Source organism: Chlorocebus sabaeus, chromosome 16, assembly GCF_047675955.1.
Source record: "Chlorocebus sabaeus isolate Y175 chromosome 16, mChlSab1.0.hap1, whole genome shotgun sequence".
NCBI classification, from domain to species: domain Eukaryota; kingdom Metazoa; phylum Chordata; class Mammalia; order Primates; family Cercopithecidae; genus Chlorocebus; species Chlorocebus sabaeus.
In genome coordinates, this window is record NC_132919.1 from 63305789 (window position 1) to 63333409 (window position 27621).

Sequence of the window (27621 nt, forward strand, 5' to 3'; positions counted from 1 at the left end):
CAAACAACTCAACAAAAACTTCACAAATAATCCCATTAAAAAGTAAGCAAAGGACATAAACAGAAATTTTCCAAAAGATACAGAAATGGCCATGTAAACACAAAAAAATTCTCAATATTAGTAATCATCAGAGAAATGCAAATTAAAACCACCATCTTATACCAGTCAGAATGGCTACTATTAAAAAATCAAAAAATAACAGACAGTGAGGATGCAGAGAACTCTCATATACACTGTTGGTGGGAATATAAATTAGTACAACCATTAAGGAAAATATAGAGATTTCTCAAAGAACTAAAAATAGAACTACCATTCAATCCAGCAATTCCACTACTGGGTATCTACCCAAAGGAAAAGAAATCCATATGTCAAAAAGATATCTGCACTTTAATGTTTACTACAGCACTATTTACAATAGCAAAGATATGGAAAACCTACATGTTCATCAATAGATGAATGGATAAAGAAAATGTGGTATATACACACAATGGAATATTATTCAGCCATAAAGAGAATGAAATGTCTTTTGTAGCAACATGTATGGAACTACAAATCATTATCTTAAATGAAACAAGTTAGATGCAGAAAGACAAATATTCCATGTTCTCACTCACAGGTGGGTGCTAAAAAAAAGTGCACATATTGAAGTAGAAAATGGAATGACAGACAATGGAGCCTCTGAAGGGTTACAGGGTGGGGGAAAGGTGGATGAGTAATTACTTAATGGGTTCAATGTACATTATTTGGGTGATGAACATCCTAAAAAACTCGGACTTCACCACTACGCAATTTATGCATGTAACAAAACTGCCTTGTACTTCACTGATTTATAAAATTTAAAGAGTGAATTTAAAAGAAAATCTAAAGTAGAGATTAATCTGTTTAGGATTATGTAAATTCATAACTAGATAATAATATTTAGTAACATTATTTTTAAAAGTTACTGATGATCGTTTCACTTCTATCATGATGTATAAATAACTGAAACCAAAATACAGTCATCTCTCACATATTTCAAAAACTCTGTATAAATAAACTAAAAAAATTCATGTATCAGTCCTAGAGGACATATAGCTCGGGCCTATTAGTGGTAAAATTTTCAGAATTTCATCAAAAGGGAATTTATATAATCTTCAAAGATTGCTGGAGAGCCTCAGAGGTCCCTAAAAGATCTCTATATTCTTTTTATTCTGTTCTTTTCCTCATTTAAATGTATTTCCTTGCTTCTAATATGTAACAAAGAATTATAATAAAATAAGCAGTCCCTAAGTAGGAACTAATATAAGAGACAGAACCCGCCCAAATAAGTAAGCAGTAACAGGCCCTTCTTGTACAGATGGCTATAGCTCTAACTTTATGGATTTCAGTACCTTAATAAAATAAACTGAAAGGTCTTGAATTTTATATAGTCTTACCACTAATTGTACACAAATAGAAAAATTTTAATGAACTCTAGAAATGAAAGGATTAAAAACATTAACATCTAGATGATAATTTTTTACCAATAATTATAAAACAAGAATGAAAGATATCATCCCAGAGGAGTTTTTATATGTTAGTTCATTTTCTCTTCTTGTATTTTGAATGTACGTATTGCCAAAAGAAGAGACCTAAGTTCATGAGATACTTTCCACAGTCCTTTTTAGTGAGGTTCTCTCTCTGCAAATTTAAATGGAGTTCTGGATTTTCTAATAACAAGGGAAGAAGATGAATTACAAAGGATGACCGAAATTTCTCTCTAAGAAAGAAAAACCGACTTTGTTGTTACAAAAAATAAAAGACTAAGGAAGAAGAAATCTAGGTAAACTAGAAAAAGGTAGAGAAGTGGGAAGAGGGAATATTTTATAAACTTAAGAATTAAAAGAGAGATGAAAGTATGTGCTTTTGGGCCCCACCTGAGAAAGGAAATCAGAAATATCACAGAACCCTTTGGAAACCTTGTAAGATTTTGGAAGGTAAGTTCCCATATTTATTACACTCTATTTCCCCTTTAGTGATTAGTTGTAAAACCTTAAAAAATAGACAACCTATGCTCATTTTGGAGAGAGAGCTAACAAAAAGAAAGCAGAGAAAATTATATTCCTATGTTTTGGCTGGTCTTTGGGGACAAAAAACCAAGGATAGTATGTGGTAGCAAATCTGAAAAACAAAGGAAAACAGTTTCTGAAACTCAGAAAATATTTCCAAAGGAAGAACATGGAAAACAAATTAAGAATTGAAAAGTAATTCCAGGGGCCTAACAACCCAAAGGTCAAAGTGATTTTTTTGGTAACTGGTAAAGAAATATCACCCCAGAAAAAGCTCATATATATTTTAAGCAGGATGTTCTTTCTTCTGTATTAGATCATAAACGTTAATACTAGTAATCATAATAAATTCATATTTATTACTTTATAACCTTTAAATTGTACAAACATACAGTATCTCATTTGATTATCAACAGAACACTCCCAGCAGGACTGATATTACTATCTCCATTACGCAGATGAGGAAACCAAACTGATGCTTAGAGAGATTAGGCATCTTGCCCACTTATATAGCTAACAAGTAGTCTCACAGGCAACTAATTATTTGGAATCTTAAACATTTACCACCTTTTATTGTTACTTAACTCTTTTGTAGATGTACCCTGCCTCCTTTACTACACTGTACTTTTCTGAAGAATAGAAACTATAAGGGTTTTTTTCATATTTAAATTAAAAAAAACCTTGTAGAACCCAGCTCTGTAATACCCACATGATGAAAGGAGAGAGAAAACAAAGGAAAGCAGAAAGGCTAAAGCCCTGCTGTTATCTAGAAAAATCATAGGAAAATAGCACTCAGTGAACATTCAGGAGACCCTTAGTGTGGGAGGACACTGCAGACATTAACAATGAAATATCAGAACAAAAATAACTGGCCTCATTCTTCAGGGCATTTTTTTCTCTAGTACTTACATTAAAAATATTTCCACCATTGATAGGTGTATGTTTTACCAGGGAAATTATTTAAGCCAAGAAACTGCCTACTTTTGGGGAAAAAATGTGATGAGAGGACATAGTATTTAAAGACACATAAGCTAAGCTCTGAAGAATGGATTCAGTACTGGTGAAGTGTTTATGTCTGCTAGGAATATAGTATTGTACTCTTTTAATGTGGAAAAGGCTTTATATTTGTGGTAGGGGAATAGGTGGAAGAGATAAATCAGGCTTTCTATAATATTTTAGGATACTGCCAAACAATTAAACAGGTACTGAACTATTAGCTCTTGAGAACACTGCACCTTCGATAACAGTGAAGGACTTCAGTAAAAGTTCTTGCAATACTTACCCAACTCCCAGTCATTCCAGATAACAACTTTATATTCACCTAAATTTGGTCTTTTATCTTTACTTAATTTACTTTATTTTACTTTACCCATTGGAAAAAGAGGTTTGCTTTATGAGAAAGGAGACACAAATCTAACCCAGACTTGAGGGCTAGAGAATACTCTTGTCAATTAAGCTGAGTTGGTCAGGTGAAGATGAAAAAACAATGGTTTATCCAAAGACAAAAACATTCGCAAGGGCACAGCAAAGTTCTTAAGAATTAAGTAAATTCAATAGACTAGAATTTTGGAGGTGGGTTGGGGCCAGTGGTGTGCTGATACAAGTTTAACAACTTGGCTCTCTAAAACACAACAACAGGCCGGAGGGGCCGAGACGGCTGACTAGAAATATCTGCAGTTGGAGGCTCCCACAGAGAAGAATGAAAATGGTGAGTGAATCCTGCACTGGCAACTGAGGTATCCAGGTTCTCTTATTGGGACTGACTAGGCAGTTGGCATGTGCAATGGAGAGCAAGGAAAAAGCAGGGTGGAGCCATGGCCCACTCAGGAGCCACACAGGGGAAGGGGAGCTCCCACCGCCAGCCAAGGGAGGTGGCAGTGAGTGATTGTGTTACCCTGCCCAAGAAGCTATGCTTTTTCCACGGATCTGTGCAACCCACGGATCAGGAGATCCCCCTCGTGGGCCCACACACACCACCAGGGTTTCGGTCCCAAGCACAGAGCTGTGCAGATTCTCGGCGGCCTCTTGGCTGGAAACTGCCTAAGACTACCGAGTTTCCAGGGGGAGGGGTGGCCATGATGACTGTGGCTGCCTCCTGCCTAAGATGACCGAGCTCCTGGGAAGAGAGGCAGCAGCCATCACTGCAGCTCCAGTCTGCTGTTTTTCCCCTACTGGTGCCAGGGAGACTGGGCGGTTTAGACCCAGGAAGAATTCCCCACAGTGCAGCACAGCAGCTGTGGCAGACTGTGACCAGACTGCCTTTTTAGGCCAGACCTTGACCCATCCCTCCGCACTGATTGGGCCTTCCCTGTGGGAATTTCAGTAACTCCAGCCAGGGGTTTACGAACAGAACTCTGATCTCCCTGGGATGGAGCCCCCGGAAGGAGAGATGGCCGCAGTTGCAGCCGCAGTCTCCGCTGATCAGTGGACTTAGTCTTTCCCCCTGGTGGCTCTGAGGAATCTGGGTAGTCCAGACAAGTGGGATTCCCCCCAGTGCAGTGCACCCCCTCTGCCCAAGGGGCAGCCAGAGTGCTTCGTTAACCAGGTCCCTGATCCCGTGCCTCCTAACTGGGTGAGAAACCCCAACAGGGGTCGCCAGACACCCTATATAGGAGGGTTCCCGCTGGCATCAGGCCGGTGCCCCTCTGGGATGGAGCTCCCAGAGGAAGAAGCAGGCAGCCATCTTTGCTGTTCTGCAGCCTCCACTGGTGACACCTCCAGTTGCAGGGGGACCCAGGTGAATAGGACTGGATGGACCCCCAACAAACTGCAGCAGTCCTATGGAAAGGGACTGTTAAAAGAAAAATAACAGAAAGCAACAACAACAGTATCAACAAAAAACATCCCCACAAAAACCCCATCCAAAATTCTGCAGCCTCAAAGACTGAAGCTAGATAAACTCACGAAGATGAGAAAGAATCAATGAAAAAATGCTGAAAACTGAAAAAGCCAGAGTGCTCTTCTCCAAATGACTGCAACATCTCTCCAGCAAAGGGCACAGAACTGGGCGGAGGCTGAGATGGATGAATTGACAGAAGTAGGCTTCAGAAGGTGGGTGATAATGAACTTCACAGAGCTAAAGGAGCATGTTCTAACCCAATGCAAAGAAGCTGATAACCACGATAAAACACTACATGAGCTGTTAACCAGAATAACCAGTTGAGACAGGACCATGAATGACCTGATAGAGCTGAAAAGCACAACACAAGAACTTCACAATGTAACCACAAGTATCAACAGCCAAATAGACCAAGTGGAGGAAAGAATTTCAGAGCCTGAAGACTAACTTGCTGAAACAAGACAGGCAGACAAGATTAGAGAAAAAAAGATGAAAAGGAATGAACAAAATCTCCAGGAACTGTAGGATTATGTAAAAAGACTAAACCTATGACTGACTAGGGTACCTGAAAGAGACAGGGAGAATGGAACCAAGTTGGAAAACATACTTCAGGATATCATCCAGGAGAACTTCCCCAACCTAACAAGACAAGCTAACATTTGAATTCAGTAAATACAGAGAACCACAGTAAGATACTCCATGAGAAGATCAACCCCAAGACGCATAATCATCAGATTCCTCAAGCTCAAAATGAAGAAAAATACATTAAGGGCAGCCAGAGAGAAAGGCCAGGTCACCTATAAAGGGAAACCCATCAGACTTACAGTGGACTTCTCAGCAGAAAACCTACAAACCAGAAGAGATTCAGGACCAATACTCAACATTCTTAAAAAAGAATTTCCAATCCAGAAGTTCATATCTGGCCAAATTAAGCTTCATAAGCAAAGGAGAAATAAAATCCTTTTCAGACAAGCAAATGCTACAGGAATTTGTCACCACCAGGCCTGCCTTGCAAGAGCTCCTGAAGGAAGCACTAAATATGGGAAGGAAAAAATGTTACCAGCCACTATAAAAACACACTGAAGTACAAAGACTAATAATGCTATGAAGCAACTACATGAACAAGTCTGCAAAATAACCAGCTAGCATCATGATGACAGGATCAAATTCACACATAGCAATATTAACCTTAAATGTAAATGGGCTAAATGGCCCAATTAAAAGACACAGAGTGGCAAGCTGGGTAAAGACCCCTTGGGATGCTGTATTCAAGAGACCCATCTCAAACGCAAAGACACACATAGGCTCAAAATAAAGAGATGGAGCAAAACTTACCAAGCAAATGGAAAGCAGAAAAAAGCAGGGGTTGCAATCCTAGTCTCTGACAAAACAGACTTTAAACCAACAAAGATTAAAAAAAGACAAAGAAGAGCATTACATGATGGTAAAGGGGATAATTCAACAATAAGAGCTAACTATCCTAAATATATATGCACCCAATACAGGAGCACCCAGATTCATAAAACAAGTTCTCAGAGACCTACAAAGAGACTCTGACTCCTACACAATAATAGTGGGAGACTTTTAACACCCAATGTCAATATTAGACAGATTATCAAGACAGAAAATTAACAGAAAGTCAGGACTTGAACTCAGCTCTGGATAAAGTGGACCTGATATATACCTACAGAACTCTCCACCCAAAAACAACAGAATATACATTCTTATTGGCACTACCTGGCACTTACTGTAAAACTGATCACATAAATGGAAGTCAAACACTCCTCAGGAAATGCAAAAGAGCTGAAATCATAACAAACAGTCTCTCAGGCCACAGCACAATCAAATTAGAACTCAAGATTAAGAAACTCACCCCAAATCACACAACTACATGGAAATTGAACAACCTGCTCCCATACGACTCCTGGGTAAATAAAGAAATTAAGACAGAAATTAAGAAGCTATTTGAAACCAATGATAACAAAGAGGCAACGTACCAGAATCTCTGGGACACAACTAAAGCAATGTTAGGAGGGAAATTTACAGCACTAAATGCCCACATCGAAAGCTGGAAAGATCTCAAATCGATACCCTAACATCATAACTAAAAGAACTAGAGAATCAAGAGCAAACAAACCCCAAAGCTAGCAGAAGACAAGAAGTAACCAAGATTACAGCAGAACTGAGGGAGACAGAGATACAAAAAACCCTTCAAAAAAAAAAAAAAAAAAAATCAACAAATCCAGGAGCTGTTTTTTTTGGAAAAAAAAAAATAATAATAATAATAAAATGGATACACTGCTAACTAGACTAATAAAGAAGAGAGAAGAATCAAATAGACACAATAAAAAAAAATGATAAAACGGATCACCACTGACCCCACAGAAATACAAACAACCAGGCCAGGTGCAGTGGCTCACAACAGTAATCCCAGCACTTTGGGAGGCTGAAGTGGGAGGATCACTTGAGGTCAGGAGTTTGAGACGAGGCTAGCCGACATGGCAAAATCCAGTCTCTGCTAAAAATACAAAAAAATTAGCTGGGCATGGTGGGACACACCTGTAATCCCAGCTACTCAGGAGGCTGAGACACGAAAATCACTTGAACCCAGAGGGTAGAGGTTGTAGTGAGCCGAGATCACAGCAGTGCACTCCAGCCTGGGCAACAGAGTGAGACTCTTTCTCAAAAAACAAAACAAAACAAAACAAAACAAAAAACAATCATTAGAGAATACTATAAAGACCTCTATGTAAATAAACTAGAAAATCTAGAAAAAATGGATGAATTCCTGGACACATACACCCTCCCAAGACTGAACCAGGAAGACGCTGAATCCCTGAATAGACTGGTAACACGTTCTGAAATTGAGGCAGTAATAAATAGCCTACCAACCAAAAAAAGCCCAGGACCAGACGGATATACAGCTAAATTCTGTCAGAGTTATAAAGAGGTGCTGGTACCATTTCTTTTGAAACTATTCCAAACAACTGAAAAGAAGGGACTCCTCCCTGACTCATTTTATGAGGCCAGCATCATCCTGATACCATAACCTGGCAGGGATACAACACAAAAAGAAAACTTCAGCCCAATATCCCTGATGAATATCGACGCAAAAATCCTCAAAAAACACTGGCAAACCAATCCAGCAGCACATCAAAAAACTTACACGACCAAGCTGGCTTCATCCCTGGGGTGCAAGGCTGGTTCAACATATGCAAATTACCATAAACGTAATTCATAACACAAAGAGAAGTAAAGACAAAAATCACATGGTCATTTCAATAGATGCAGAAAAGGCCTTCCATAAAATTAAACATCCCTTCATGTTGAAAACTCTCGATAAACTAGCTACTAATGGAACATATCTCAAAATAGTAAGAACCATTTATGCAAACCCACAGCCAATATAATAATGAATGGGGAAGAGCTGGAAGCATTTTCTTTGAAAACCGGCACAAGACAAGGATGCCCTCTCTCACTACTCCTATTCAACATAGTATCAGAAGCTCTGGCCAGGGCAATCATGCAAGAGAAAGAAACAAAGCATATTCAAATAGGAAGAGAGGAAGTCAAACTGTCTGTGCAAATGACACGATCCTATATCTAGCAAATCCCATTATCTCAGCCCCAAAGCTTCTTAAGCTGATAAACAACTTCAGCAAGGTCTCAGGATATAAAATTAATGTGCAAAAATCACAAGCAGTCCTGTACAACAACAATAGACAAGCAGAGAGCCAACTCACAAATAAACTCCCATTCACAATTGCTACAAAGAGAATAAAATACCTAGGAACACAGTTAACAAGAGGAGTGAAGGACCTCTTCAAGGAGAACTACAAACCACTGCTCAAGTAAATCAGAGAAGACACAAATAAATGGAAAAACATTCCACGCTCATGGATAGGAAGAATCAATATCATGAAAATAGCCATACTGCCCAAAGTAATTTATAGATTCAATCCCATTCCCATTAAACTATCATTGATATTCTTCAAAGAATTAGAAAAAACTACTTCAAAATTCATATGGAACCAACAAAGAGTCCGTATAGCCAAGGTAATCCTAAGCAAAAGGAACAAAGCTGGAGACATCATGCTACCTGACTTCAAACTATACTAGATGGCTACAGTAACCAAAACAACATGGAACTAGTACAAAAACAGACATAAAGACCATGGAACAGAATAGAGATCTCACAAATGAAGACCACACATCTACAGTCATCTGATCTTCGACAAACCTAACAAAAACAAGCAATGGGGAAAGGATTCCCTATTTAATAAATGGTGCTGGGGCGGGGCATGGTGGCTCACACCTCTAATCCTAGCACTTTGGGAGGCTGAGGCAGGAGGATCACTTGAGATCAGGAGTTTAAGACCAGCCTGGCCAACATAGTGAAACTGGTCTCTACTAAAAATACAAAAATTAGCTGGGCATGGTGGTGCCTGTAATTCCAGCTACCTGGAAGGCTGAGGCAGGAGCATCGCTTGAATCTAGGAGGTGGAGGTTGCAGTGAGCCGAGACTGCAGCACTGCACTCCAGCCTGGGTGACAGAACAAGACTGTGACTAAAAAAAAAAATAATAAAAATAAAAACAAATAAATAAATAAACAAACAAACAAATGGTGCTGGGAGAACTGGTTAGCCATATGCAGAAAACTAACACTGGACTCCTTCCTTATACCTTATATAAAAATTAACAAGATGGATTAAAAACTTAAATGTAAAACCCAAAACTATAAAAACACTAAAATAAAATCTAGGCAATACCATTCAAGACATAGGCATGGGTAAAGATTTCATGACAAAACATCAAAAGCAATTGCAATAAAAGTCAAAATTAACAAATGGGGTCTAAATTAAAGAGTTTTTGCACAGCAAAAGAAACTACCATCAGAGTGAATTGACAACCTACAGAACGGGAGAAAGTTTTTGCAATCTATCCATCTGAAAAAGGTCTAATGTCCAGAATCTACAAGGAACTTAAGCAAATTAAAAAAAAAACAATCCTATTAAAAAGTGGGCAAAGGACACAGGCAGACACTTCTCAAAAGAAGACATTCATGCAGCCAACAAACATATGAAAAAAGCTCAACATCATTGACCATTAGAGAAATGCAAATCAAAACCATAATGAGATAACATCTCACGCCAGTCTGGCGATGATTAAAAAATCAAGAAACAACAGATGCTGGCAAGGCTGTGCAGAAACAGGAATGCTTTTACACTATTGGTGGGAATGTAAATTAGTTCAACCATTGTGGAAGACAGTGTAGCAATTCCTCAAAAACCTAGAACTGGAAATACTATCTGGCCCAGCAATCCTATTACTGGGTATATACCCAAAGGAATAGAAATTATTCTATTATAAAGATACATGCACACATATGTTCACTGAAACACTATTCACAATAGCAAAGACATGGAATAAACCCAAATGCCCATCAATGATAGACTAGATAAAGAAAATGTGGTACATATACACCATGGAATACTATGCAGCTGTAAAAAGGAATGAGATCATGTCATTTGTAGAGACATGGATGCAGCTCAAAGTCATTATACTAAGCAAACTAATGCAGGAATAGAAAACCAAACACTGCATGTTCTCACTTACAAGTGGGAGCAGAACAGTGAGAATATATGGACACAAAGACGGAACAACACACACTGGGGCCTGTGAAGGAAGGTGAGGGGAGGAACAGAATCAGAATAAATAAGCTAATACATGCGGGGCTTAATACCTAGGTGATAGGTGGAGCAAGCTACTATGGCACACATTTCCCTACATAAAAGACCTGCACATCCTGCACGTGTATCCTGGAAATTAAAAAAAAAATTAAATTAAAAGTAAAAGACAAAAACAAAACAAAATTCTGATTTCCAGTGTTTGCTGATCTCCATGGTATAAATGTACACTTGGTGGCTGATTTCAAGCTACCTATGACTTAACAACTGACTCACAAAATTACCAAAAAATTAAAAACTGGATCTTGCTGGTGCTAGCTGGCCACAGCACACCACTGGCGAGAGGAGACAGAGTCTAGATCAGACTGGAACTCGTCAACCATATTAAAGGCATTAGGTTTTATCCCTGTTTATCCTAAGGGCAACTGAGGCATATGATTAAAGGCTTTTGAGGGACATAATTAAACTTATATTTTGGAAAGATTACTTTGGTTCTGGTGAGTAGAATACATTATAGCGAGGTGCTGCCACAGGCCCCCTATGGTGGCTGGTGATGCCTAAAAAGACTCTTTCCATAATTTCTAAATGCATGAAATAAAATGCAAAAACAGGAGAAACCAGTTATGTTGAAAACCAGTAATCAAAATAATAAAAAATAGACTTGTGACACAGTAATTTGTGAATTTCATTAACATTAAATAAGATCTAGTGCAAGTCTAACTACTGTATTTTCAAGGGTGGTGATAAGTGTGATATTTTATGGTATCTGCAATTAACATGAAAATATCTGAGGTAGCTATTGGTGACAAAGTCACAAAAACTTCTAGTGCGTCTGTGGTTTGTTACCTACATTCAAAATAGAAGTTCTAAATTTCAATTAGAAATAGAAAAAAAATGAAAATGTAATCTTTTTTGCAATCCAAATTCATGAATCTCCTGTATCAGAGGATTACCTGATTGAAGGCAAAAAGGTTAGTTAGGTTTTATAGCAATCCAAGTTAGAAATATTGACCTGTATTAAGAAATGACAAACGAGAGAAAAAGAATGAATGGATTTGATAATTTGATTAGATGTAAAGAATGAGGTAAAAATACAGTCATGAATAATATCCTGATTTCTGGCTGGGGCAAATGGCTAGATGGTGTACCATCTACTTAGCGAACACAAGAAGAGAAGCAGGATTAAGAGGAACATAATTTTAGCTCAGGAAACATACAGAATTTGAAGTGTCTATGGGACGTTCAAATAAAGATGTACAGTAGACAGTGAGATAATTAAACTGCAGCTCAGGAGAACAGAGAGTCAGATGGCAAAGGTATTAACCTTAGGAGCAGACTACCAGCTCTTAAGAAGTTTGTAGAGTGAGGGAGAGGAAGGCCTAAAATGAAACCCGTTGAAACACAATTAGGCAAAGCAAGAAGAGCCTGCATAGGAGTCTAAGAAGGAACAACCAGAAAGAAGAGGAAACCCAGGAGAGTGCGGGCAAGTCAGGCAAGAGTTTCAAAAAGGAAACTTGCGTCAGAAAACATTAATTGTTTTCTGAGAACTAAAAATCATTATTGGCTTGATCTATATGGAGGTGATCTAGATAAGAATACCCTGGGTAGAGTAGTATAGGCAGAAATTGGAATGCCAATAGTTACAAAGTGAGAGGAAGATGAAATTAAGAAAAGGTGAGGACAATTCTTTCAATGGGTCTGTGAAGGGTAGAGGGAGATAAAAGTAAGATGCAAAAAAACTTGACCATGTTTAAGTCCTAATTAAAATGGAACAAAACAGGGAGAAGGAAAGACACAGGAGAGAAAGGAGATATATACAAGGATGGTTCCTTCAAACTTGGATATGATGATTGTCTATAGGACATCAGCTTGAGATGATCAGCTAGAACTTCCTGGGCACAGTACTGCGAAATGAGTCAGAAGGTTCACGGTGGTGGAGGTTAGAAGGGACTACCACATAAGACCAATGATACCATGACCTCTCTCCAGTCGCTAGAGGCCTAATGGACACTCCTTTCACTAAGGCAATAAGAAATGTACTGGTGGCAGTGGTGGGGAACACTGACATCTTTGAGAAGCCTGAACATGACCATCCTCTCTAAGTGCAGTTAATAGGGAGATGCTCTCATAGAACTGGGGTCTCTAATATCAGTGAGGATAGAGGCCAGTTGGCAGCACATAATTCTCAGATGCAAGGAGGATATATTATGGTAAAGATCAGCAAGGCTGGGATGGACGGGGTGGCTCACACCTGTAATCCCAGCACTTTGGGTGGATCACCTGAGGTCAGGAGTTCGAGACCAGCCTGGCCAACATGGTGAAACCTCATCTCTCCTAAAAATGCAAAAATTAGCTGGGTGTGGTGGTGCGCCCCTGTAATTCCAGCTACTTGGGAGACAGAGGTGGAAGAACTGCTTGAACCCAGGAGGTGGAGGCTGCAGTGAGCCAAGATCACACCACTGCACCCCAGCCTGGGTGACAGAGGGAGATCCCATCTCAAAAAAAAAAAAAAAAAAAAAAAAAAAAAAAAAAAAAAAATCAGCAAGGCTAGAGTAGCAACCAGGGTGCTTTGACTAAGTATCAGTGGTGATGGTTAACGGATGACAATGTTTCTAGTGGCAAGACGGCTGAATAGATTAGGATGCTGTTTACTTTATTTTTAAAAAAGAGGCTAACGTCAGGCATAGTGGAAAACTGCAGTCCCTTAGGTTTCAGATCTAAATTAGTTCACAGTCCAGAATTCACTGGTCTAGGATTGAAGAAGAAGTTGGAGCTCTCTGGGTAAGGGCTTTGCAATCACTGTAGTAAAATATTCCTCTGATTCTCACCCAAAGAAAATTGTGGCTATGTGTCAGGGTAACTATATATGTGTGCTTCACTGAGGTAAAATACACATAACATAAAACTATCCACTTTAAAGTTGAGGTAGGAGATCAGCACCCACCTGTAATGACCCTGATGATTAAAAACAGGATGCAGTAAAGAAAATGACCAAAATCAGAAGATGGTGATGATGTGATCTCTGGTTGCCCTCACTGCTCGTTATTAAAGACATATCACTGCTGCCATGACAATTTACAAATGCCATGGCAATGCACCATGGAAATGACCTGAAAGTTACCTTACATGGTTTCAGGAACTCCTTGCTCCTTTTCTAGAAAAGTCTTAATACTCTGCCCCTTAATTATATATATGTGTATATATGTATATATACACGTATATGTATACATACATGTACACACACATATATATGTGTGTGTGTATATATGTATATATAAAATTAAGAGTGGGTATAGCTATAGCTAGCCAGTAATCTACACTGCAGCAGTGTCTGTTGCTGCTCCTGCTTCGGACTGCTACTGATGCTGTACACTGCAGCTGTGCTCCTCCGGGCTGCTCTGCCTATGGAGCAGTCACTTTGCTGTACTCTGCTACTCTGGACTCCTCTGCCTATGGGATAGCTCTGCTCTCTCTAGGGAGCAACCAGTTTGCTATACACTACTGCTCTAATAAACCTGCTTTCTTTCACTGTTGGCTCACTCTTGAACTCTTTCCTGAGAGAAGCCAAGAACCTTCTTGGGCTAAGCTCTAATTTTGGGGTGCACTTGCATCAAAGTGAACAAATTCAGTGGCATCTAGTACATTCCCAGTGCTGTGCAACCATCACCTCTGTTTAGCTCCAAAGAAAACCTCATACCCATTAAGGAGTTACTATCATGCCCACCCCCTCAGATCAACCATGAATCTGCATTTTGTCTCTATAAATTTACATATTCTAAATATCCACTATGAAGGGAATAAATAATATTTGGCCTTTTGTGTCTGGCTTCTTTCACTTAGCATGTTTCTGAGATGTGCCAGTGTAGCGTGCATCAGTGCTTCACACCTTTTCATCACTGAATGATTTTCCGTCGTGTATATACCACATGTGTTTATCCACTCATCTGTGGATGGGCATCAGGATTGTTTCCACCTTTTGGCTATTGTGAATACTGCTGCTGGGAACATTAATGCAGTATTTGTTTGACTACCTGTTTTCAATTCATTGGGGCCTATGCCTAGGAGTAAAATAGCTGTGTCATGCTAGTGTGTGTGTGTGTGTGTTTAATCAGTTTTAGTAAGGTATAATTTACATACAATAAGATTCATACTTTAAATTTAAAAAATGCAGTTTTGACAAATGTATCCAGTTATGCTGTAATCAACTTTCTATCATCTCAAACAGTTGCCTTCTGACATTTTGCAGTCAATCCTCCACCTTTACCCACCACTGTACACCTTGGCAACTGCTGATTTGCTACCTATGATTATAGTTTTGCCTTTTGTAGAATTTCACACAAATAGAATCACATAGTATGTAGTCTTTAGTTTCAAGCTTGTTTTATGTAGCAAAACACTTTTAACATTTATCCATGATATTGTACTAGTTCATTCCATTTTAAAAAAATGGATATATCACAATATTTATCCATTTGCTAGTTGATGGCATCTGAGTTGTTTCAAGTTTTCAGCTGCTACACTCTGTATGCTTCTGTCTTCTAAAACTCATACATTGAAATGCTAACCCCCAAGGTGATGGTATTAGGAGGTAGGGCCTTTGGGAAGTGATTTGGTCCTGAGTGGGGTTGATCCCCCTATACAAGGGTACCAAGAAAGTTCCCTTGCCCTTTCCATCATGTGAAGATGATGCTGTCTACGAAACAGGAAGTTGGACTTCACCAGACACTGAATCTGCCTTGATCCAGGACTTCCCATTCTCCAGAACTGTGAGAAATATATTTCTATTGTTTACAAGCTACTCAGTTTATGGAATTTTGTTTTATCAGCCCAAATGAACTAAGACCTCAGCCACTATGAATAAAGCTGCTCTGAATACTCAAGTATTGGTCTTTGCATAGACATGTGATTTTCTTTCTCTCTTGTACATGCCGAGGAATAGGAATAGCACGGCTGGGTCAAATGGCAGATTTTTGTTGAACTTTATTTAAAAAATGCCTAAGGGGTTTTCAAAGTGGCTGTACCATTTTACACTCATACCAGCAGTGTCTGAAAATTCCAACTGCCCCTACATCTTTGCCAATCCTTGCCAATCTCTTCATATGCTTTCATCTGTGAAGTATCTGTTCATATCTCTTGCTCGTTTTATTGAAATTCAATAAAATAAATAGAACGATAAAATAGAACTCCTTTATGAGATAAGTAGTTTGAAACATTCTCTCTTCATCTATAATTTCCCTTTTCATTTTCTTTTCTTTTTTGTTTTTTAATTTTCTTTGAGATGGAGTCTCAGTCTGTTGACCAGGCTACAGTGCAATGGCTTGATCTCGGCATGCTGCAACTTCTGCCTCCCAGGTTCAAGTGATTCTCCAGCCTCAGCCTCCTGAGTAGCTGGGATTACAGGTGCACAACACCACGCCTGGCTATTTTTTACATTTTTTTTTAGTAGAGATGGGGTTTCATCATGTTGGCCAGGCTGGTCTTGAACTCCTGACCTTCAGGTCATCTGCTTGCCTTAGCCTCCCAAAGTGCTGAGATTATAGGCTTCAGCCACTGTGCCCGGCCCTTTTCATTTTCTTAATAACTTTTGAGGAGTAAAGATTTTAAATTTTGGCAGTCAAACATCAATTATTTTTCTTTTAGGTTCAAGATTATGTTCAATTTAAAAAATATTTGTCTAACACAAGGTTACTTAGGCTTATGTTAAATCTATTATTTCTCCTTGAAGTTTTATAATTTTAGCTCTTAGGTTTACGTCTACGATCCATGTTGAATTTCTATATATGGGGTAGGATAAAGACAGTGTTTTTTCTTTTGTGTATGGATATGCAAATATTCTGATATATAAAAATATAAATATATATATAAATATATATATATATATATATTTGAGATGGAGTCTTGCTCTGTCACCCAGGCTGGAGTGCAGTGGCACCATCTTCGCTCATTACAACCTCTGCCTTGGGTTCAAGTCATTCTCCTGCCACAGCCTCCCAGGTAGGTGGGACTAGAGGAATGCACTACTATGCCTGGCTAATTTCTTTGGAGATGGGGTTTCACCATGCTGGCCAGGCTGGTCTCGAACTCCTGATCTCAAGCGATCCACCCGCCTCAGCCTCCCAAAGTGCTGGGATTACAGACGTGAGCCACTGCGCCCAGCCTATTCTGTAATATTAATATTCGCTGAAAAAAATACCCTTTTCTCACTAAAATGCCTTGATTCCTTTGTCAAAAATGACTTGCTAGTATATCTGTGGGTCTATTTACGGACTTTTTTTTTTTTTTTTTTTAATGAGACAGAGTCTTCCTCTGCCACCCAGGCTGGAGTGCAATGGCGCGATCTCGGCTCACTGCAACCTCTGCCTCCTGGGTTCAAGCGATTCTCCTGCCTCAGCCTCCTGAACAGCTGGGATTACAGGCACATGCCACCATGCCCCACTAATTTTTGTATTTTAGTAGAGAAGGGATTTCACCATGCTGACCAGGCGGGTCTCGAATGCCTGACCTCAGGTGATCCACTCGTCTCGACCTCCCACAGTGCTGGGATTATAGGCATGAGTCACTGCGTGCAGACTATTTTTGGACTCTTTATGTGGTTCCACTGGCCACGTTTACAGCAATAACACACTGTTTTCAATTCTGTAGTTTTTCTTTTTTTTTTTTTTTTGAGACAGAGTCTCGCTCTGTTGCCCAGGCTGGAGTGCAGTGGTACCATCTCAGTTTTCTGCAAGCTCCGCCTCCCGGGTTCATGACATTCTCCTGCCTCAGCCTCCTGAGTAGCTGGGACTACAAGCACCAGCTACCACGCTCGGCTAACTTTTTTTTGTATTTTTAGTAGAGAAGGGGTTTCACCGTGTTAACCAGGATGGTCTCGATCTCCTGACTCGTGATCCAATCACCTCGGCCTCCCAAAGTGCTGGGATTACAGGCGTGAGGCACCGCAACCAGCCTGAGTTCTGTAGTTTTATAGTAAACCTTCAAATCAGGTAGTATAAATCCTCCAACTTTGTTCTTTTTCAAAATTTGTTTTGGCTATTCTAACTCCATACAAATGATAATATCAAGTCATTAATTTTTTTAATTGTTTTTATTTCTTCTAAGAAAAATGGATACATGTGCAGAACATGCAGGTTTGTTACATAGGTATACATGTGCCAGGTTGTTAATTTATACTGAAAACCATGGTGGGCCAGGTGTGATGGCTCATGCCTGTAATCCCAGCACTTTGGGAGGCTGAAGTAGGTGGATCACCTAAGGTCAGGAGTTCGAGACCAGCCTGACCAATATGGTGAAACCCCCTCTCTACTAAAAATACAAAAAATCAGCCGGGCATGGTGGCGTGTGCCTGTAGTCCCAGCTACTCAGGAGGTTGAGATAGGAGAACTGTTTGAACCTGGGAGGTGGAGGTTGAAGTGGGCCAAGATCATGCCACTGCACTCCAGCCTGGGTAACAGAGCGGGACTCTTGTCTCAAAAAAAGTTAAAAAAAAAAAAAAAAAAAAAAAAAAAAGCACGGTGGGATTTTGTTTGGGATTGCACTGAATGTACAGATGAGGAATTGAAAAACCTTTTCTTAGGGAGCTAGATAGCAAATGTTTTGGGCTTTGTGGGCCAGGAGGCAACATCCAGATAGTTAAATATCTGGATGTTACAATAATTTATGTTTCATATAATATTTATATAATAATTTAAAATGCAACAATTTAAAAATATAGAAACCATTCTTAGCTTTCAGGAGATAAATAGGCGGGTAGCCAGATTTGGCCTACCTGCCATGGTTTACCAACCCCTGAAATAGATCGATTTAGAAAGAATTGACATCTTAACATAATGGAGTACTGTGATCTTTGAACATGTTATATTTTCCTACATATCTTTGTTAATTTTGCTCAGCATGTTTTGTACTTTTCATTGTGCAAGTCATGTATTTTTAAATTTATCTCTAATTATTTTACTATTCAGTCCGTTGTAAATGACACTTTTATTTCAATTTCCATTTTTTTGTTGCTAGTACAGAGAAATATACAATACGGTTTTTTGCATATTGATCCTACACCCTGAGAATTTGCTAAACTTACTATTTTTTTTTTTTCTTTTTTGAGACGGAGTCTCGCTCTTGTCACTAAGACCATAATGAAGCGGTGTGATCTCGGCTCAGTGTAACCTCCGTCTCCTGGGTTCAAGTGATTCTCCTGCCTCAGCCTCCCTAGTAGCTGGGATTACAGATACCCACCACCATGCCCAGCTAAGTTTTGCATCTTTAGTAGAGACGGGGTTTCGCCTTGTTGGCCAGGCTGGTCTCGAACTCCTGACCTCGGGCTATCCACCCGCCTCAGCCTCCCAAAGTGCTGATTACAGGAGTGAGTCACTGTATCCAGCCAACTTACTAGTTTCTACTAGTTATTTTTGGTAGATTTCTTAAACTTTATACACTATGAGTATCATGTCAGGAAATAATGACAGCTCTACTTTTTCCTTTCTAATCTAGATGCCTTTTATTTGCTTACTTTATTCATCTTATTTCACTGATTGAGACTGCCAACATAATATTGAGTAACAGTGATAGGTGTAGAAATCTATCTTGTCCATGATTTTCAAGGGAAAGCATCCAGGTTTTCACCATTAAGTATGAATTAGATGTAGGTTTTTCATAGTTACCCTTTATCAAATTTAAAAAATTTTAATCTATTCTTACTTTAACTTTTTGTCGAATTTTTGCCCTCCTCCCCACGGGATCTTGCTGTTACCCAGGCTGGAGTGCAGTGGCATGATCACAGCTCACTGCAGCCTCGAACTCCTGGGAACAAGCCTTTTGAATAGGTAAGACTACAAGTGTGTACCACCACACTGGGCTAATTTCTAAAAATTTTTGTAGAGAGAGGATCTCACTACGTTGCCCAGGCAACTCTCGAACTTCTGGCCTCAAGCAATCCTCCTACCTCGACCTACCAAAGTGCTGGTATTATGGCATGAGCTTAATAATGCTTTTTTTTTTTTTTTTTTTGTATCTATCAGATGACCATACAGTTTGTCTTTTTTAGTCTGTTATTAATGATTAACTACACTGACTGATTCGTGTATGTAGAAACTGCCCCTGTATTCCTGGTATAAAACCCAATTCGTAATGAGCCATCATCCTTTTTATATATTATTAGATTCAGTTTGTTAGAATTTTGTTAAGAACTCTGCATTCATGAGAGATAATTGGTCTGTCCTCTCCTGTTCATGTCACATCTTTGTCTGGTTTATTCTTAGGGTAATAATATTGGCCTCCTAGTTTTCCCTCTTTAACTTCCTGGAGGAGTCTGTGTAGAAAAGTATTACTCTTTCTTAAATGGTTGGTTGAATTTACCTGTCAAGGAATCTGGACCAAAAGTTTTCCTTGTGGCAAAGTTTTAAACAACAAATTCAATTTATATTTAATAATACAGCTATTCAGGTTCTTTCTTATCAAGTAAGCTCTAATAGTGTATTTATTTCAAGAACTTGTCCATTTAATCTAAATTGTTAAATTTACTGACATTAAAATTGTTTAAGTTTCTTCCCAGTGTAAAATAAAAAATTTAAAAAGTACAATCGTTTGTGACATTCCTTTAGTATCCTTTTAATGTCAGTGGGGCCTGTAATAATGTCCCTACCCCATCCTTAATAGTGGTAATTTATATCTTCTTTATTTGTCCTAGTCAGTACAGGTAGAGGTTTATTGATTTTACTGATTTTCTCAAAGAACCAGCTTTTAGTTCATTGTTTTTCTCCATTGTGTTTCTGTTTAACTGATCTCTGTTCTGTATGATTTCCTACCTTCTGCTCACATTGGGCTGAATTTCTTATTTTTTTTAGTTTAAGTGGAAATTTAGTTCACTGATTTAAAAACTTACTTTCTAAAAAAGGCACTTAATGCTATAAATTTCCTCCTAAGCTATTCTTTAGGCATATTCCACAAATTTTGATATGTTTTCACTATCATTTAATTTAAAATACTGTTAAATTTCCACCTTCTTTTGACTGAAGCATTATTTAGAAATGTGTTATTTAATTTCCAAAGATTTGTGAAATTTCCTGATATGTTTCTATTACTGATTTCTAGTTTAATCACACTGAGGTCAGAGAATATTGTTTAGTTTGAGTCCCCTTAAGTTGACTGAGACTTCTTTTACGAACAGAATATGGTCTGTCTTGGTGAACCTTCTAAAAAAGAATCTGTACTCTGCTTTTTTTGGGTGGACTATTGAACTATTTTTACTCACAACACTTCTGATAACATATGTGTGAGTTTTTGCTGCCACCCAACAGTCAATTTGCCAATTCTCTGGACACCAACTGGTGCCCTACGATTCATGTGAATTCTAACACAAACTACCCAGAGTTAGCACTGACTCCACAGGTTAAGGACTTAATTCCACAAGGCTGTCCTCACTTTGCATGCCAGCTGTAACTCCCAGGTTGTCATCTGTATTTCTGATCAACTGGCTACAGAGTGGGGATTCGCAAAACCTCCTCCTTGAGTTCAGTAATTTAATGGAATGGTTCACAGGACTCAGGAATGCACTTTACTTACTACTACTGTTTTATTATAAAGGGTACAACTCAGGAATAACCAAATGGAAGGGGGCAGAAGGCAGGTATGAAAGTATGTGGAGCTGGTCGGATATGGTGGCTCAGGCCTGTAATCCCAGCACTTTCAGAGGCTGGAGTGGGAGTATCATTTGAGGCTAGGAGTTCAAAGACCAGCCTGGGCAATATAGTGAGACCCTGTTTCTATAAATAATAAACAGAAAAAAAACAAAGAGCAGGAGGACACTCCATTTTCCTAATGTAAGCACTGATGTTATTTTGTACTTTTGTTGTATTATTTGCACAAACCAAACATATTTGTCATTACATGGCTGACTTGTTTTTCCACCTAGGTATTTCTTCAAGCACCATTCCTTCTGCTTGAATGAACATATTTCTATAGCTATTTTTATGTATGGCAATATAGATGATATCCAATTATAGATACTCTAATAATATCAAGAGAAGAACACAGGAAGAAGCTCAGCAGGAATTACAAAAGTCGTTTTGCCAAAATTAATCATAGAGAACTTAAGAGAACAAAATTAGTGAATGGAGAATTCTAATCTCATTCAAAATCCAATAAAGTTTCATCTTGTACCCAATAGTCACTCTAAACACTGCCAAAAAATGAATTTAAAAAAATGCCAGGTGTTCTCAGCGAACTATCACAAGGACAGAAAACCCAACACCGGATGCTCACTCATAGGTGGGAACTGAACAATGAGAACACTTGGACACAGGGTGGGGAACATCACACACTGGGGCCTGTCGGGGGCTGGGGGGCTGGGGGAGGGATAGCATTAGGAGAAATACCTAACGTAGATGATGAGTTAATGGGTACAGCAAACCAACATGGCACACGTATACCTATATAACAAACCTGCATGTTGTGCACATGTACCCTAGAACTTAAAGTATAATAAAAGAAAACAAAACAACAACAAAATGCCAGGTGAGCCCTTCATTCCCTCCTCCCCCATCACTAAGCTTTCCTTCCTTTTATAAACATTCATTGAGAATCTACTATGCTAGCACGCGCCAGTCACTGGACCAAATGCTACAGATTAAAAAATGAACATGGCACAGTTTCCACTAACAAGAAATTAACACTCAATGGGGGGAAAAGTAGACTCAAAAAGTATGCATAATACCATGTGTTCGATTTAATAATACAGATAGGCACAGGTATTACTGGGAAAGTGAAGTAATCATATGTACTTAATAGCAGTTGAAGTGCAGAGCTGAGGAAAGGTGGGAGGAGTAGTAGTGATGGTGACAGAACACTTCTCAGCTGAATTTATGATAAAAGATTAGAGGAGAGAGGATATCATAGTAAGAGTGATCAATATGAACAAAATCACAGAAATGAAAAAAAAAAACCTATTGTTGCTAGAACAATAAATCCAAGGCAAAAAGAAGTGGGACAGAAGGCTGGGGAAATTGGCCATCACCAGACCATGAAGGCCTAGGTCAAAGGAAGCCTATCAGTCTACAAAATGTAAATTCATTTACCTATAAGTCTAACAGGCAAATGAGAGCCAAAAGAGTGATATGGTCAGACGTTGTCTTCAAGAAGTACACTTTATCTTTTAGGTAACTGGGAGTCAAATGAGTAATTGATTTTCAATTAATTTACTTTGGCTGCTGAATGAAAAACAACAGAAAGAACAAGATGAAAAGTAGACAACAAGATCTGTATTAATCTAAGTCTGAGATAATGAGGACCATCGAAGCAATGCTATGAAGGATGAAAATAAAATACAGGCATGAGAAATATAAGGAGAGGGAGGAGGCAAGGGCTACTCTCAGGTGTCTGTCTTGGGTTCCTGGGTAGGTAGTGATGCCATTATAAAAGGATATTTTGGAAAACTTTATGCCAAAAAATTTAAAAAAGATTAAAAACTACAAGGAAACTGATTCAAGAAGAAAAATAAAGCCTAAAATCTTCTATAGTATTAAACGTAAAACATAGAAATAGTAGATAAAAATCGAAATTTGCATTTATTGCATGAAGACAGTGCCCTGATTATTTTAAGAGCAAATCTGACTAAATACTAAACAGATAATTTCAATCTTCCACAAACTATTTCAGAGGATAGAAAAAGAGGTTACTCTTCATCACATTGTGTTGCTCTATGTTATTTACTCAAAATGTTTAGTTGTTTAATAATTATATCCCTATAAAGACTTCTCATATAAACCACAATTTAGATACTATGTTAAATCCTGAGTAAATAAAGTAGAAGACTTAAATCTTGACATTAAGAAGTTTACATAAAGAAAATAAATACATAACTAGAAGTAACTATACTGGTTATTGGCAGTGGGTCTCATAAGTGTAGAGGAGGGAGGTAGAGAGTGCAGAAATTCAGAGAAGGGAGGGATAATCAGAGTCTGCTTCATTAAGAAAGATTTGGTTTGTGTGATTATTCTTGGACATGTGTCCATGATGAAAAGAATGTAATGAACAGAGAAATTGCGGAACCAAAAATCAGAGCTCGAAATACGAAATAGAAGTCAAGGAACAGAGAGAGTCATCCCAGCAGGGAAAGCAGACAACAACAACTGAGAAAGATGACAACAGAAAGGCTGAGAGTGAGCCTTGGGGAGTATTTACATTTGGATGAACTCAACCTATTTTATAAGGCTAACATAATCCTTGATAGCAAAACCTGACAATTGCAGAACCAGAAAAGAGAATTTCAAGCAAATCTCACTCATGGATATAGATTCAAAAATCCTAAACAAGTGTTAGAAAATAAGTTGATTTATTTAAAAATGTATCATAACTTCATATGATTCTAGGAATGCAAAATCAGGTTAACATTTGAAAAATTAATGCAGTTTACACTATTGAGAGAATAAACGAGAAAAACTATTTCATCACCTCAACAGATATTTTTAAACGCATTTGAAAAAAATTAATATTCATTTATGGTTAAAAATACATAACAAACTGGAAATAAACATTTTAAAAACCTGATAAGGATGTCTACAAACATCTATAGGAACATAAAACTTAACAGTGAAATACTGGGGCTGGGCGCGGTGGCTCACGCCTGTAATCCCAGCACTTCAGGAGGCCGAGGTGGGTGGTCACAAGGTCAGGAGATCGAGACCATCCTGGCTAACACGGTGAAATCCCGTCTCTACGAAAAATACAAAAAAACTAGCCAGGCGTGGTGGTGGGTGCTTTTAGTCCCAGCTACTTGGGAGGCTGAGGCAGGAGAATGGCATGAACCTGGGAGGCAGAGCTTGCAGTGAGCCCAGATCACAACACTGCACTCTAGCCTGGGTGAGAGTGAGACTCTGTCTCAAAAAAAAAAAAAAAGAAATACTGAAAGCATTCCTTTAGGCCGGACGCGGAGGCTCACGCCTAATCCCAGTACTTTGGGAGACTGAGGTGGGTGGATCACGAGGTCAGGAGTTCGAGACCAGCCTGGCCAACAAGGGGAAACCCCGTTTCTACTAAAAAAAAAAAAAAAAAAAAAAAAATTAGCCAGGTGTGGTGGCACGTGCCTGTAATCTCAGCTACTCAGGAGGCTGAGGCAGGAGAATCGCTTGAACTCGGGAGGCGGAGGTTGCAGTGAGCCGAGATTGCACCACTGCACCCAGGTGACAGTGCCAGACTGCATCTCTCAAAAAAAAAAAAATGCATTCCTTCAAAAATCAGTTACAAGATAAAGATGACTGCTTCTATCACTATAATTCTATGTGCCAGAGAATTCGCTGGTATAATAAGGAAAAAAAAAAGTGTGGCTGGGTGCAGTGGCTCATGCTTGTAATCCCAGCACTTTGGGAGGCTGAGGCACGCAGATTGCTTGAGCCTAGGAGTTCAAGACCAGTCTGGGCAATATGTTAAAATCCTGTCTCTACAAAAAAATACAAAAATTAGCTGGGTCTGGTGGCATGCACCTGTAGTCCCGGATGCTCAGGAGGCTGAAGAGGGAGGATCACTTCAGCGGGAGTTTGAAGTGGAGATTGCAGTGAGCTGAGATTGCAACACTGCACTCCAGTCTGGGAAACAGAGAGACTCTGTCTCAAAAAAATTTAAAAAAAAAATCAGGAAGAAAGAAATCAGTCAATAAATAATACATGATATAAGGATAGGTAAGGAAAACATAAAAATGTCATTATTTGCAAACAATATGGTTGTGTATGTAGAAAACCACAAAAAACCTATAAATTATTTAATAAGAGAATTTGCTACAGTGCTGAATACAATATACAAATCTCTACATATTTCTATGCAACAGGTAAGAAGTATAATGAAATAGACATAACACTGACAAACGCATAAAAATATAAAGCATCTAGGAAAAAAATCTCTGAAAGGATATACTAGACCTTATTGAACAATTAGAACATTTTATTAAAAGACATTAAAGAAGTTCTAAATGAAAGAGATAAAAAATATGTTCTGGGATTAGAAGATTTAATATTGGAAACAGTTGTAAATTCATCACTCATTGATCTACGGTTTCAATGCAATTCTAATAAAAATCTCAAAAGGGGTTCTTCATGAATTTGGCAAATTGATTCTTAAATTCATTTGGGAGAAGAAAGGGTACAGAATAGCCAAGAATCCTCAAGATGATTATCAAGATAGGGGACTTTGTTTACCAAGTATCAAGACTTATAGCAGTTGTAATTAAGACAGTACAATATTGTTATAAGGAGAGACAGATTTACCAATGGAATGAATAAAAGTTCAGAAAAAGACCTAGACATTTATGGAAATTTGCTTTTGGCAGCAATACACTGCATATGAACATGGTAATGGAACTAGTTATTTGTATAGAAAAATATAAATTTGTACTCTTGTACCAATTCTAGGTGATTTTAAGGACTTAAATGACAAAGCAAAGTTTCACAAAAATGTCAAATACAAAGGAAAAAATAAAAAAAATTGACATTAAAATTAAGGCTTCCTATTAAAAAATAAAGATTTCCTTCAAATCTGCAAGGAAAAGACAAATCACAATAGGAAATGAGCAAAAACTTGAACAGGCATTTCACAAAAGAGGAAACCTAAATGGCTAATAAATATGTGAAAAGATTGTTTAACCTCATCAGTAATCAAGAAAACACAAATTAAAATTGCAATTAGATAACTTTCATATTATCCAGATTGGCAAAATGAAACCTGACAATATCAAACATGGGAAAGATCTATAGCAAATGGAACATTCTACAGTATATTGCTTGTGGCAGTATAAATTGGTATAATTTCATAAAAGATGAAATTATTTTATAAAGTTGAAAGAGGCACATTTCTAATAACCTGACAATTTCACTTCTAAACATTCTGAATCATGCATATGACTAAGGACACAAGCTCAAGAATAATCACAGCAGCACTATTTGCAAGAGCAAAAATCTGGAAACAACTCAACTTTTCATCAACATAAATGACAAAATTATATTCATACAGTAGAATATAATATGGCAATAAAAAACAAGCAGACTAAAATGCAACAACATGAATGTATCTAAGGTACATAACACTAAGCACAAGAGAAATCTGCGGCCGGGTGCGGTGGCTCACGCCTGTAATCCCAGCACTTCGGGAGGCCGAGGCGGGAGGATCACAATGTCAGGAGATCGAGACTATCCTGGCTAACCCTGTCTCTACCAAAAATACAAAAATTAGCCGGGCATGGTGGCAGGAGCCTGTAGTCCCAGCTACTCGGGAGGCTGAGGCAGGAGAATGGTGTGAACCTAGGAGGCGGAGCTTGCAGTGAGCCAAGACCACACCACTGCACTCCAGCCTGGGTGAAAGTGCCAGACTCTGTCTCAGAAAGAAAAAAAAAAAAAAAAGAAATTTGCATAAATAAGCTTTCAGTTATATGAAACTGAAAACATAAGATCTAAATAATAAATTAGGGATACAAATGTGGCAAAATCATGAAAGAAAGTATTGGAATGATAATCACAAAATTCAGATGATCTCTCAGAGTAGGGTATGAATAGAGAAATGGGAAGACATACAGAAGAGGGCTTTAGAATATAATACAGGTCATTTTTGTTATAGGGTAAGAGAAGTAGTCAGGTATTTACTAAATTCTTATTGTCTATATCATATACATATTAATAACTATTCTTTTAAAAATGTTTTATTGTGGTAAAATATACACGACATAAAATTATTTTAGCCATTTTTAAGCCATTTTTAAGTGTATAATTCAGGCGCACTAAGTATATTCACAATGTTGTACAAACATCAACATTATCCATCTCTAGAACTTTTCATCATCCCCAACTGAAATTCTGTATCTATTAAGCAATAACTTCCCATTTCCACATCCCACCAACTCCCCATGCTGCTGCAGCCCCACTCAGTATTCTCTACTCTACTTTTTGTCTCTATGATTTAGCTATTCTGGTGTTCCATTCACATGAGTGGAACAATATGTATCATACAATCCTTTTGTGTCTGGCTTAATTCACTTAGTATAACATTTTCAAAGTTCATCTATGTTGTAGCATACATCAGAATTTCACTTCTTTTTAA

At 38.3% G+C, this 27621-nt stretch overlaps 1 protein-coding gene across 7 annotated transcripts in view; it reads right to left on the bottom strand.

Annotated features, from left to right (window-relative positions):
• The window catches only part of TANC2 (tetratricopeptide repeat, ankyrin repeat and coiled-coil containing 2), a 478761-nt gene that overhangs the window by 206896 nt on the left and 244244 nt on the right, over positions 1–27621 (bottom strand). The gene's annotated exons all lie outside the window — the stretch shown is intronic.